We start from the raw sequence: 13,373 nt of genomic DNA on the forward strand, positions 1-13,373 counted from the left end.
ATTAGTAAATCAAGTTAAAAAGCTATAAAGAATAAATAAACATTCTCTTGATAGGCTGCCTCTTCCTACCTAAAATTAGAAATAACCCTGTTGCTTCTAAACTTCAAAAATCATTTTAATTATCATTATGGATTTGTACTATTTTAGCAGTAGGAGACTATACATTTGTTCTTAATGAACATCAGGCTTCATTTTTGGGGAAATAGAAAATCTGCGATGAAACTCAGGCTCCTGACTAGGTGTGAGTCAACGTTACTGCAGAAAACCTGTTTTTATCACGTAACAATATGAATGAATGTGGCCTGTCATTAAAAGGGGAACTACGGTGCAAGGATCACACTTTTTGTGAACAGCAAAATTACCATGTCTGTATCTATGCATCCATTATGCTTACACCCTCACCTTGTAGTATATTATTTTAGTGACTTTTCTTTTTGTTTCCATATCCCCCAACACCCCCAACATTTAAAAAGAAAAAAAAACATGTTTTTACTCTGCAAGATTAACTTTTCACCTGCAAGATCATTCTTTTTTTACCAGCAAGCATTACACCACGAAGCTAACAAGCCATTCAGCGGAGTCTTGCAACACTATCAGTATAAAGAATGGCTACTAATTGTAAAAAAAAAAAAAAAAAAAAAAAAAAAAAAAAAAAAAAAAGAAAAATCAGTGTATAATGTATTTTTCAGAACTGCTGTGTACTATCTATGCAGTGTTAAGTGTAGTCTAAGCAAAAGGCGCTTCTGGCTCTGCTTGAAAAGATGTCATAAATCAGCGTTCTTAAGAACTGAGGCTTATATTGAAGCTGCCAAACTTCAGGCGTTCAGATGTGTCAGCTAGAAGTAGAGTTGTTTGAAAGACAGGAAACTCCTGAGAGTGCTTAATGCACTGAATCACTCTTTGGAGGATGCCTTCCTAACAGGTCTCATTTAGGTGGGATTAATTTGGGTCTGAATAGTCAGTCAAGCTCATAGGGCCGGGATTGTTTTTTTTTTTTTTTCTTAACATGACTTAAAATCCGGGGTAACTTCCCTCGGAGTGCAACGAGTGGCTGTGGATTCCTCCCGGGAGCTGGTGACAGGCATCTTGGTGGCCAAGTCTGCTGCTAGCTTTGCCTGTGCTGATGGGTGAGGCTATACATATGTCTACATTTAGTTCAGTTTGCAGGTTAAATTTTGTTTATGAAAAGAAACATATAGTTGCATGTTCACGAATACAAGGAATGCTCACAGAGCGCTTTGTACTGCTCTGAGGACGGAAAAATCAAATGTAAACACATAGACAGGAACCAAGAGTAAGCAAAATAGCTTTCCTTCCAAAAATCAAGAGAGTTGCATATAATGACAGGGGTTATAATTATTTGGTGATGATGAAGCACTTGCCGAAGAAGTCTGTCATTTGGGGGGCACTGTGTTTTCAGAAAGATACTAATGAATTGAAGAGTCTCTCTCTACGAGACAGCAAAAATAGCGATAAGGGATTTAGAAACCATGACCCAGGAAAAAATGAAGACAGGACACTAAATGGGACAGTGACCAGTGGTTCTCTGTCTCCACTGAGGTTAGAGCCCAGAGAGTCAGCTGAAATTTGCTTTCACGAAGAAACCTTTCCAACTGCTAGAAGCTGAAACACTGAAACAAATCCTTTCCAACCCTGAATGTTATGATTCCATAGCCTTCATCCATGGGAAGTTTATTTCCTTGTAGTTCAGTAGTTTTAATGGGAATTAGATGATTAATAGTCAGCCAACAGAAAAAGACATATCCCTCTGTACTATTTTTTTTAACTGCTTTCAAATTCAGATTGTATAAATTATACTAAGTGAATATGTAGAAATGTTAGGCTCTTTGTAAAAACGGGCTCCTGAATAAGCCCTACTCTTAACAGAAGTGAGGGAGTTTTTATAAACAACATTCTTCATAGGCATCATAATTTACATTATATATGTGACAATATATAAAGGTGAGATTAAGCTTCCCAAATAGAGGTGTCTAGTGTTATTAGAGGCACTAAGGCATCACTTGGTCTCCAGCTGCCTCAAAAGGATGTGGGTTTCCCCTCTGCCATTTGTGCAAGCCCCATGCGTGGCTCAGATTTTACAGGACACCTAGACTAGCAATAGATGCCTATTTTAGACAAGTGAAACCCATTCCAAAAAGTCTTTAAAAATCTATTTTATTTTTAGGGGGTCTTCTATATAATAATAGGCAATGTCTTTCTTTGTTGTTGATGCTAGTTAGTACTGAATATAAATACATACTTTAACTATAAAGTTTTTGTCTTTACTATGTAGAATATCTGTTGCTCTTGAAAATTAAAAAAGAAAAGAAAAAAAAAAGGCAAATGTAGGTACCCTAAATACTATGGACTATCATGACAGCATTGATCCTTTGTGACAACTCACTTTTAAAAACCCAAAACTTTACATAAGACCTGGAGACAAGCTGCATTCAGTGTGGAAGTATTCCACTTTTAGAAGGATTTATATGAAACAATATCTGGACTATAGTCTGGCAAATTCTGTTAATTTGAGGGCTAAGGAAGGATCAGTTTAGTGTTGTGGAAAAAAAATGATATATACTAAATATTGGGAAGTCCCTAGATCCAACAAAAATTAACTTCACACAAGGGCATCATACACCATCCTTAGCAAGTCAACCTGAGACAAATAAAATTGAAGAAAATAAAGTTTTCTGGGCAAAAAATCTTCAGAAAGTGAAGATCTCTTGAAGTTCTCAAGGAACTACAGAATTGCTGTTGAGCTTATGTAGAGAACACTGTTATGCCAAGTAACAGAATAAACTATCTATAGCAAAACTGCAATACTGTTTTTAAATAAAGCAATCAAAAACTGTTGCATTCATATTCAATATACTGAATAGTATCTGGAATCACATGAAGTTCAAGGGTGTTTCTTATGCCAATGATGTAATTAATTGTTAGGTGAATACTGCAGAATTTACACATATGCAATTACAAATCACACTAAAATCAGAATTTAGCATGAAGCGATAAATTTTTCTGTCAAATAATTGGTTTTAATTTCAAAATTTCAATTTTGCCAGACAATAGGGGAAGACAAGTTTCAATGAATTGCTTAAAATATAAAAGAGTTACCTTTTTATTTTTTTTTCTAATTTGAGTCATTCTTGTTACGAGCTTATAACAGAATAATAAATGGTTGATAGCACATTGGTGGTAAGTCCAGAAAATATTTTAAAACAAACTAGTCAATGAAGTAAAAATTCAGGAGCAGCAGATGGGTTTAATTGCTGTTAAATGTGGAGTGGTTTCCAAGAATATTTGTATGGAATAATATATAGTCAGAGACACAAAGTTTCCTCAGTAGCTTAAATCCTGGGTCTACAAGTTACATGCGGCTTTTTCAAGCACTTGCTCACTGAAGCATCCTTACATTTTCCCCTTGTCTACAGCAGCAAAAATGCTTGTTATTGACAGCGAGTGTCGACAACGGGTGCATTTAAAGCAGTGCTGGACGGAGTTTTACCTGCAGGCAGTTTGAACCAGGCTTTCCGAAACAAGAGCAGTGCTTGACTGTGCTTGCAGGTTAATCATGTTCAGCACCAGCGTGTTCATCGGGAGCGATGGATAATTATGCCAGTGTACACAACACCTCAGTTTGTGCATATGTTTTACATAATAACCACATTATGAATCGCTTTCCCTACTAATTCCTGATCTGGATGAGGGAACAGGGGCGGTGGGCTCCATCGAGGCCATAGATTATCATTATATCTGACTGACACAAACAAATACATGGGACATGGAATAGAGCAGAAACATATAAAGCCATATAGCAATGCACAGAAGCACAGACAAAAAGTTCAAAAGAATGAGCACAACTGAGAGAGAGAAGAAATCTATGTTGGGATTAAAGCCCAGAAAAAAAAAAATCATTGCTTTCATCTTCAGTTCAGCCACTTGCTTCTGTAAAAACAAAGGGTTTATTAAGAACTGTGGAAAAGAACATTGCCAGATCCAGAGCAGTCTCCAGTGTAGACCTATACTTTAATGTGTATGTGTGCTGCATCTCCCTGCATCGCTGCACCAGGGACAATTCTGGGTAATATCAGTAGCTGCCTAATATTTTCTTAGATGAGCTGGAGGGATTGAGAGTAAGAAGTGAGCAAGTGGGGGGGGGGGGGGGGGGAAGAAGAAACAAGTGGAATAACAGTTTCAGCTAAGTTCAAAGATGCCAGATTTTCATGTGGGATATCAAGTTTATGCTTGCTTTGTAGCTACCCAATTACTTTGCACTGCTGCTCTAGATAGTTACGTTTTCTAAAGTGTCATTCCATAAAACATCCCTCTTTTTCCCCTTTATTGCACCAAAACCAAATACTGTTCTAACTTCTGCAAAAACGCATCTCTTTAATCCTATCAGTAGACCTCATTCACAAAAAGGATGAAATGAATTCAGATTTTTGATGCACTGCCTGGCATTCAGCAATCTCTCAGTAGCTAGGGGTCTTCCTCGACATCTTCCTTACCCCTGGTACTTACTGCTAGGCTTAAGAGCAAGCTGCCTTTCTTGTCTGGGAAACTCAGCTGTTAAAAAGTAACAGCCCCAAAGCATGCCTTTCACTAAAGTCCCCAAATTAATGGTTAAAAAGCAACAGCTGTAGGAGCTCACAGTTATACATACATTTGATCAATCTAATAAGTAACCTAACTGAGTTTAATTAGTCCATGGATTTCCAGAGCTGGCACTTCAGTCCAATGGATCGCACCTGAAATAGTATTATTATTGCTGTCAGATAGCCACGAAACCACTTGTTTTGGTTGTTCCCTGTTCAAATTGCTGCCTGCACAGGTTAGTTCAACCAGCTGCAATAGTGTAAGATCATTACTGCTGGACATGCCTAAAGCAGCAAAAAAAGAGGGCTGAGAAACTGGCCCAAGCCTAGACCCTGACTGTCCACACTGTTAGCTGATAGTTCAAGCCCTGGCTCTGTTTTGGATCACTCCAGCTATCCTCTTCCCCTTAAAATTGCTCTAAAAGGGACCAGACTGTGCAAGTAATGTGCAAATGAGCCAGATGCTGCAACCTGACTTTCTGTTCACCAGTGCAGATGTAGCCACTTTCTTCTGCCAAAGAGGTGCACATATTTTTCTCTTCCCATTTTCAGATCTCCAGTGACTTTAAAGATGGTTTCCAGCACAGCAAATATGCTTGTTTTCACGTTTCTGTTAATTGGAGTATCAGTGATAACAACCTCACTTCACTGGTGCCATGCTGGAATTTGAAAGTGCTCAATACAAGTCACAGTCTGATTGATATTGCACTAGTGGTTTCTTATATTGACATTATTTGCATCAGCCACTTAGCCAGGGAATTATGGGAATAAGAAATTACATGATTAGACCTAACTTTTTTATTCTTTCTAAATGTCATTACATTTATTTTAATCTATTTTATCTGTAAAATTTTGGAGATCTCCTTGCTAAAGCCCAACTTCATTCAGCTCCAGGAGTACTTCCTTAAGTTGATAATAAGGGTTAAAACCATGCCATGGCCAACTGTAGGCATTTTCCAGTGTCTCATGTTAAATTTGCTCTGGCAACCACTGTGCACATCTCCTCTGAGACCAGAGTGGTTATTAAAATCTGATTATAAGGAACAAAATTTAGGCTCCAGACAATTTTTTGTACTGAACTTCTGTCAGATTCACTATAAACTTTGCCTACAACAAATAACTCTCTTCTAGCTTTATATTCAGCTCATAAATCATACATATTTTTACTGAAAAATAAGTTCTCCATCTGAAGAAAATTGAGGATTTCCCAAGCCATTTTGGCAATTCCAGTAAGTGGTCTATGGTCAATATTAGCTTACGCTGGTTTCCCATGAATAGGGGCATGAAATATTTACACCCACAAACTAATGCCTGCTGCATTACAGCAAACTGATGTTCAGTTTTCATCACCTATAATGCCAAAGCTATTTCCAGGCTTCCCAGAGTGGAATAAGAGGATTGGAAACAACTTAGTATTTCATTTATGAAGATCATAAACAAAATGAGATCCTTGAACTCTTTCAGCTTCCCAAACTCTTTAGTAAGGCTAAAGCATTAGCTTCCCCGTGCTGCTTTCCATTCAAAGAAAGGCACGTGTGTTAAGGATAGCACGTGCCAGCATGGATCAAAATTACTGTGATCTCTTGTACCCACAACACAATAATACAGCAGTTACTTCAGCTTTGACCCACCAGCCCACTTTTTTCCAGAGCTGCTGAGACCCTGACTCTCTAGCTCTCTTTTCTAGGTCTGCTGCTTCCAATGATACCACAGATGTGCTCTCTGGAAAACACTTTGGTTGCTCAGCACAACTCAAATGACAGCATGAGGAAAGAGGGGAGGGTTGTATTGTTTTTTCTGAGGCATTTGCTGCTACCTCTAGCTCATAAAAATGTTTGGTAGCAAATTTTCTCCAAAAATCACTCCATCATTCCCTCCACCCTTTTTTTAAAAAAACAACAAAATCTAGTAAATGCTCTTGCTCTTCTAATACTTAGCGTAAGGGCCATTTGCCTAAACATATGATTTGTAGACTGGCAAGTCTCCATCACCTCTTCTGATGCCTCTGGAGAATACAGTCATGTTTAGCTGCCTCGAGATAGGTATTTAGGCCATTTTAGCACCAGAGAGACTTGCCTGGCCCTTAGCTGCCACTGCAAAATGGCACAGGTTTCCTTGGGCATGGTGTCACTTCTACCACAGTGATGGATGTCTCAGATGCCCTATGACATCTAAATGGCAAGAGATGCCTATGTTTTGGCAGGTTGATCACTAATTTCCTGGAAGGTAGTTTTTTGATGAGAAAAAGGGGTTCACATACTCTCAGTTAATAAGAAGTACTTTTTCTTTAGTACCATTAAAAATTTAGAGTCTTCCATAGTGCTCTTTATTTATCCAGTTAGTTCAATACTCTTTTCACATGAGGTTTCCCAAGTAAACACTGTTCTTCAGAGACTTCCCTGGTAACTTCTGCACACTGATAGAACTATGTCCATCCAAGACAACAGTCCAGTACACAAAATACCTCAGGCTTTCCCTCTCCCCTAAACACTGAAGGTTGGAAAATACTCCTTTAGTGGCAATAAGTGCACCACTAAACCTTTTACTATCAATAATAAATTTACTATCTTGTATCTAAGCCTGAGCTTTCTAACAATGAAAAAAGCAGTTTCTGGCAACATAATGGTGTGTACACCTCGTCCAACCTCATAAATGTTCTATTAACTTTCAGTTCAACAGAGTATTTATCTCTTAATGAACTGCTTTTCATTGCTCCTATGAGGATTCATCTGAGCAAAACATGCAGTTGGTTCTTGCCAAATTTTGCCAAGTGATATAATCCATTCTACTTCTCACATCTTTTCTTTTGTGGCATCCACTGTGTTGGTTCCTGCTGGCTGGCATTGCTTGTGAGACTATGCATATATTTCTTTTGCTGCAGTCTGTGTTCTCATGCTGTTACACTTAGCTCTCTTCTCACAGTGTTGAGATTCTCAATCCTCCAGAAGTTTGAACTTGCACTTGATGCCTTATTTTGTTTGCCAGATCCTTATGCCTTTTCGGACTCCTAGTCACACTTCTGAGTTCTTCTCACCATCCCAATCACAAGGGCTGTGTTGGGATGAGGCTTGGGCATGCACAATCTCCTCTTAAGGAGGCATGATGTGCTCTTGGAAAATCCCAGTCTGAATGACCAGGAGAAGACAAACATGGGGTGTAGTAATGAATCCATCACCAGCATGCAAGGAATCAATCAGCAGCATGGGATGCACAGCAGATCACATTTATCTCCCAGTGCAGATGTAACCAATGTGCTCCCTCATCAGAGACTCGACTGTCCAGCAGCACCAGGCTCTTCACTCACAGAGTTTCCTCAATCTTTTGTACCTTTGATTAAAAGCACTGCTGAAATTTCACGTTTATGGTGTATACAGTACTCCTCAGGCTTTACTTCAGTTTCACAGTCTCTTTTCCTGAGGTAACAAAAACCATCAAAAATACCAAGTATTTCAAAACCAGCTATTGTAAGAAAAGGAGATATGCTTTTCTGGCATGCACTGATTGCAAAACTAGGGTAGAGCAGTTTTCATTGCCCTCTACCTTCCCAGAGGATTTCAGCCCCAGCAAGGCTGGCTTTGAACTGTGGGCTTTCCCAGCTGTGTGTTTTCTCTGCTCCTTTTAACTCCTTGTGCAAGTCATGCTCACTGATCCTTTAGTTCTGCCAGTGCTTGCGAGAGGTCTCCTTTAGACCACATCTGGTTTCATCCAGCTGGGAATAACCACAAGCTTGGTATCTCCTCCTACGACCCAGAGATGGTTTGTGTCTTACCAATGTGAACGCAGAGGCATTAACCAGTTATCTCACGAAGGACTAATCAACAAGAGCTCTGCCGTGAAACTGTTTCAAACATATGCTATCTATAGCTCTTTGCATTAAATTTCACACCATTTGTTCAAACAAAACACAGCAAATTTTACAACAGACAGAAGAAATGTAATCATCATGAAGTGCATTTTGAGGTCATAATTGTGATGTATTTTTGAGTGCCTTCAGGGGTATAAATATCCATTTTAGCTTTTGTACTATGTCTAAATAAATCAAATATACCGTTTCAGAAATAGATTGCTAAAAAACCTTTGTGCTATTTAATTTTAGCAGGACGCTAAGCATTAGACTTCGACCCCATGACTCACAGGAGAAAATTCTGTATTTAAAGAACAGAAATAATTGCTCTGTCTCTGTAGGTCCAGCTTTCCTATATTTAAAGGAGAGTTACTGTTTAAAGACATTTCTGGATGTAATTGTTCTAACATTTAATCCCTCAAATGACAACAGAATAGAATTTTTATGGTGTTCCATCTTAGTGTCTCCTTTTCCAGTATTTCTCATTTCTCTTTAGTTGAATTCTTGGTGAGTTAAAACTTATATCGCCTTTATATATTCATGGCTCTTAAATGCAAATGAACTCTTATTTTTTTTTCTGTCTTCAGGCTTCTATCTTAGGGATTTAAAAAGCCAGAAAAAACTGTTCATATTCTGCAAGTCTACTCGCTATATATTTATACATACATTATGCTTATGTTATCTGTATATAATGTTATCTCATTACACAACAGCTCAGCAAGAATACTCTCATATTCAATAGATGCAAGGATGTATATTTATTTGTGTAGGAAAAAAAATGATACACTCTCAGTTCTTCTTCTAAAGTATTAATCCTCTTCTGGAGCTCCTGCCCTGAAGAATTATGTCACTGAAAATGGAGAGTTACAGAGCAATCACAGAAAAAAAAAAAAAAAAAAAAAAAAAAAAGAAAAGAAAAAAAGAAAAAAAGAAAAGTGTAGCTTGGAAAAGTACTTTACATAATACTTGTAAAGCTCACTACCAAGAACATGCCATTCATTGAATCTCTTGACAGCAATAAAAATGAATAGTACCCTTTAATGCCTTCACTATCTAGACACATTTCATTGGACTATAATATGTGCTTTTTTTCTCATAACTTTCCTCTATTCACTCCGCCCGAACAAAACAGCTCAAATTTCTTACAGCTGTCAGTCTCTCCCCATATCAGCACGAAACCCTCCCTCACCCTTATCGCTTGTCCTCTTGCTCTCCAAAGACTTTCAATTATGAGAGAGAGTTTCTCATGGCTGATGTACACACTTTGCAAAAAAAACCACATAAATTAGCTCTGCAGTATTAAGTGTGGCATCAAAGCTCAACGCATAATCAAATATATAGCTTCTGTTTGATGCTAGGGAGCTTGTCTGAAAAAAAAAGGTTGCCAATGTCATCTTGATAGCTCAAGGAATTTATGATTGAAGGGTGTCTGTCACAAATCCTAGCTAAATTTGAAAAATAATAGAATTGGACTTTTGACAAGGTATAGATTGTTCAGGTACTATGTTTTAGCATGAACACTTATCAGACTGGACAGAAATTCAGCATTCTCTCTGCATTGCAACACTTGACTAGAGAAATATCAGAAACAAACCACTTCTATAGACAAGATATTTAGCCGGATTAATCAGCTTCCTGATCTAGCACAGCAGGTCCCAAATCCATATGACCATGATAATGAATGATCCTATTCACACAAATATATACACATCCAGTGCACATAGGAGACAGAGTTAAGGTTGCCATGGGAACTTTACCTCCAGATTTTTTGATTTTGTGTAATTAAAATAACACAAAAATAATGTTTCAGTAATTTAGTTTTACCTTGTAATTAATTGTGTTCATATTTCCTGTAGGCAAGATAACCGAGTTTATCTGATGGCTGTAGAGTGTGGTCCAGTGAAGTAACTTTATTCAAGATTTCCAAAACTTGGTTTTCTAAGCACAGGATATTTTACGCTAGAGTCACTACACAAGAGCGACTGCAGTAGAGTGTAAAAGGAGCTGAGCCAGTGTTAGAGCAGGTGGTTTGAGTGCTGATAAGATAACCTCCACGGCAGCACCAGACTCAGTAGAAGCTGCGTGTCTGCAGTGTGTACAGAGGGCCAGCTTCTGACATAGGCTGATGTTGAGGGATAGGAAGAAGAGTGGTTCTGGGATCAGACACCTCAACTTCAGCAGCAGTCACTGCCCCACCTGCCTTTAATCCACCACAAGCAACCCCTGCCTTGCTCTCCAGGGCTCTCCTCCGCTCACTCACTCACGATTCATCCCCTTTCCTCCCTCCTCTCAGGCCCAGGCCCATGCTGAGAAGATTTGAGCTAGCTCAAAGTATGGGAATACACTCAGGCTCCTCAGTCTAAGCTTAGACCCTGGGTTTTCAGAAGTGCTGATCTACAAACCTCATTGATGTTGCCAATTGAAAGTATGCACAGCATAGTCTTCCTCACCAGATCTTTCCTCCAAATCAGAGCTTCAATGTCTTACAGAAGTTGCACAGGGATATGAGAAAAGAAGGATGGCCATTGGAGTCGTCTGTCTTTTCACTAAGGGGAAACTCAGCCTTTTGTGCTGCCGATCTATAGAGCAAGGCATAGTTAAAAAAAAAAAAGAAAAAAAAGGAAAAAAAAAAGTAGCAGCCTTTCCTCCACCTAGGAGCATGTTATGCTGTATAGAGACTTGAACTTTGCCATAGATTGTACCCTAAGAAAAGGATACAAGCAATGTGCAAGCATCATTGATCTAATTGCAGTAGCATTGCAGCTACTGACTACCAGAACATCATTTTTATATCCTGTAGCTGTGTTACATGTGTAGATACGGCTGTCAGCACTGCAGACATGGAAAATGTGCTTTCTGAGGAGCCAGCTGGCATACTGAAGGGCGAAGGAAATAAGGAAAAAAAAACAAAACAAAACAAAAACTGAAGGACTGTAGTGAAATGATACCCTACCACACAGGCCCGTGCTGAGGAAGTAGTTTAGTTAAAATATTCAGTATAAATCTCCTCCTTAAAGGAACAGCACTTATTACATGTTAAAATATAATTGTATAATTGGAACTCAAGTGTTTGGGTTATGTAAAAGGTGCTGTAGGCGTATCAGCTTAGACAGAGGTAATTAGATCTTGTATATTAACATTATTTCCTTAAAGTGATCATCAGCTTCATTTTTAGTCGTGGAGATGACAAAGCCTAGAAATCTAGGGAAAAAGAGGTGCTGTTTTGAACTGTTAGTGCAGCTCTGCATTAGCTTTGTTTCTACCTCTGTCACTGCCTGGACTGAAATAATATTTTTGCAGTAGATTGCCTGCTTAAGGAAACCTCAGCTGGGTGCCCACACAATGGCAACTCTGCTACTGCTTTTGCTGAATTCAGCATAAAACTGAATTGTCTGCAAGCATCAGTCTTGGTGCTGAAAATAGGACTAGATAGTAGCATTAGATAATACAATACTTTGCATGTATATATAGTAACAGGTCATACACTGAAGCCACAAAGGAAGTCTGTGGCAGTCAGAAATAGAAATCAGAGATTTAATCTCTGCTTGAGTTAAGGGTTAATATTTTATATAGAAAAGAGTAAACAGCCGCACATCACTGCTTAACTCAATCAGTCTGAAGGATACAGTAAAAATAAATATGACTTTACTCACAATAAATTGGATGACAGTCAGTGGTTCTACAGCTTTTGAATATCCAGTTGAAGCTTTTGAAAAATCAAGTGGATTTACAGAAGGATAAGTTTTTATGAAGACTGGAGAATGTCACTGACTTCTTGGAGTTTTAAATACACTGCAGACCTACCTAGAAGACAACTGTTTATTTGGAAAGGGTACACTGCACCTCTAGCAAGTGGAACAGCAGAGGAAAAAATAATGACTGATGCCTAGTGGTTTTTTCTTTTCCTCCCCTCTAAGGTAAAAGGATACAGATCCTCAAGACGTTAAAAAAAATACAAGACTTTCACCTAGTATTTTTTAATTTCATCACTCTTATCCATGCTTGGCTTTTCAAATACAAGAAAATCATGCCATGGAAGAAATTCCAGGAATGGAAAAAAAACCACCAGACCTTAAGCTTCTCCTTGACAGGTTTGTTCCAATTTTTTAAATCCCAAATCCAACGAAATCTCTATTCAAATCAATACGTTAACCAAAATTTTAGGTATTTCTTCAGTTTCCTATTTCTCCCTCCCAGCTAAGCTCTCTGAAGACCTATCTGTCTTTACTCTACTCATACAAGTCTTTGTGAGGAGTATGAGTCAAAGTCTCTCTTGGTAAGTGAAGGAAAAAAAGGTTCTTTTTGGCTTGCTTCTAAAAGTCTCAGTAGATTAACTTGTAGATTAAAAGAGCTGAGTGGCCTAAACAGGACTCCCTTTTCCATGAAGAGAGAAGAAATAAGGAATATCCACCAAGACCCATAGGGCAAGGATTCCTATCTTACCGTGGTTCAGCCCATACCATGTACATGCCAAAGAGATGTGCAGGCCTTCTCCAGAGCCATTCTTCAACAACAACAAAATCAAGTAGCTCAAGCAAATTTTGCCCTGAGGTTAGTAGAATGAAAGATTTCAATAATCTTAATAGAGGATTTTTTTAAAAGACAAATATCCAGACAGAAGAAATTCAAATAAAATGCAGGCAACAATTAGAGGGCTCCTTAAAAATTCAGAGCTGTTTTCACTTGCCACTTTTTCAAGGCACATTTGTTCTAAAATGAACTTTCTGTTGGGGGAACTGCACTTTGTACTCATTTCTGTAGACAGCAGTGGAGCACAAGAGCACCCTTAGGAGCTGGGAATTCCAGGAAGTCACCATGTCTTTGAGCACTCTTGTTAGGGGTCAAATGGGAACTGACTGGCAAGCTGATAAGCAGCTGTTTATATCAGCTCTTCAGACAAGACCAATTGGTTCTCTGCAGCCAAAAGAGTA

The 13,373-nt window shown here is 38.5% G+C and overlaps 1 protein-coding gene across 4 annotated transcripts in view; it reads right to left on the reverse strand.

Moving 5' to 3' along the window:
• Positions 1-13,373, reverse strand: part of LOC134135676 (disks large homolog 2) — a 740,305-nt gene that overhangs the window by 612,788 nt on the left and 114,144 nt on the right. The window lies entirely within an intron of this gene.

This window comes from Rhea pennata, chromosome 1 (genome assembly GCF_028389875.1).
Source record: "Rhea pennata isolate bPtePen1 chromosome 1, bPtePen1.pri, whole genome shotgun sequence".
Lineage (NCBI taxonomy): Eukaryota > Metazoa > Chordata > Aves > Rheiformes > Rheidae > Rhea > Rhea pennata.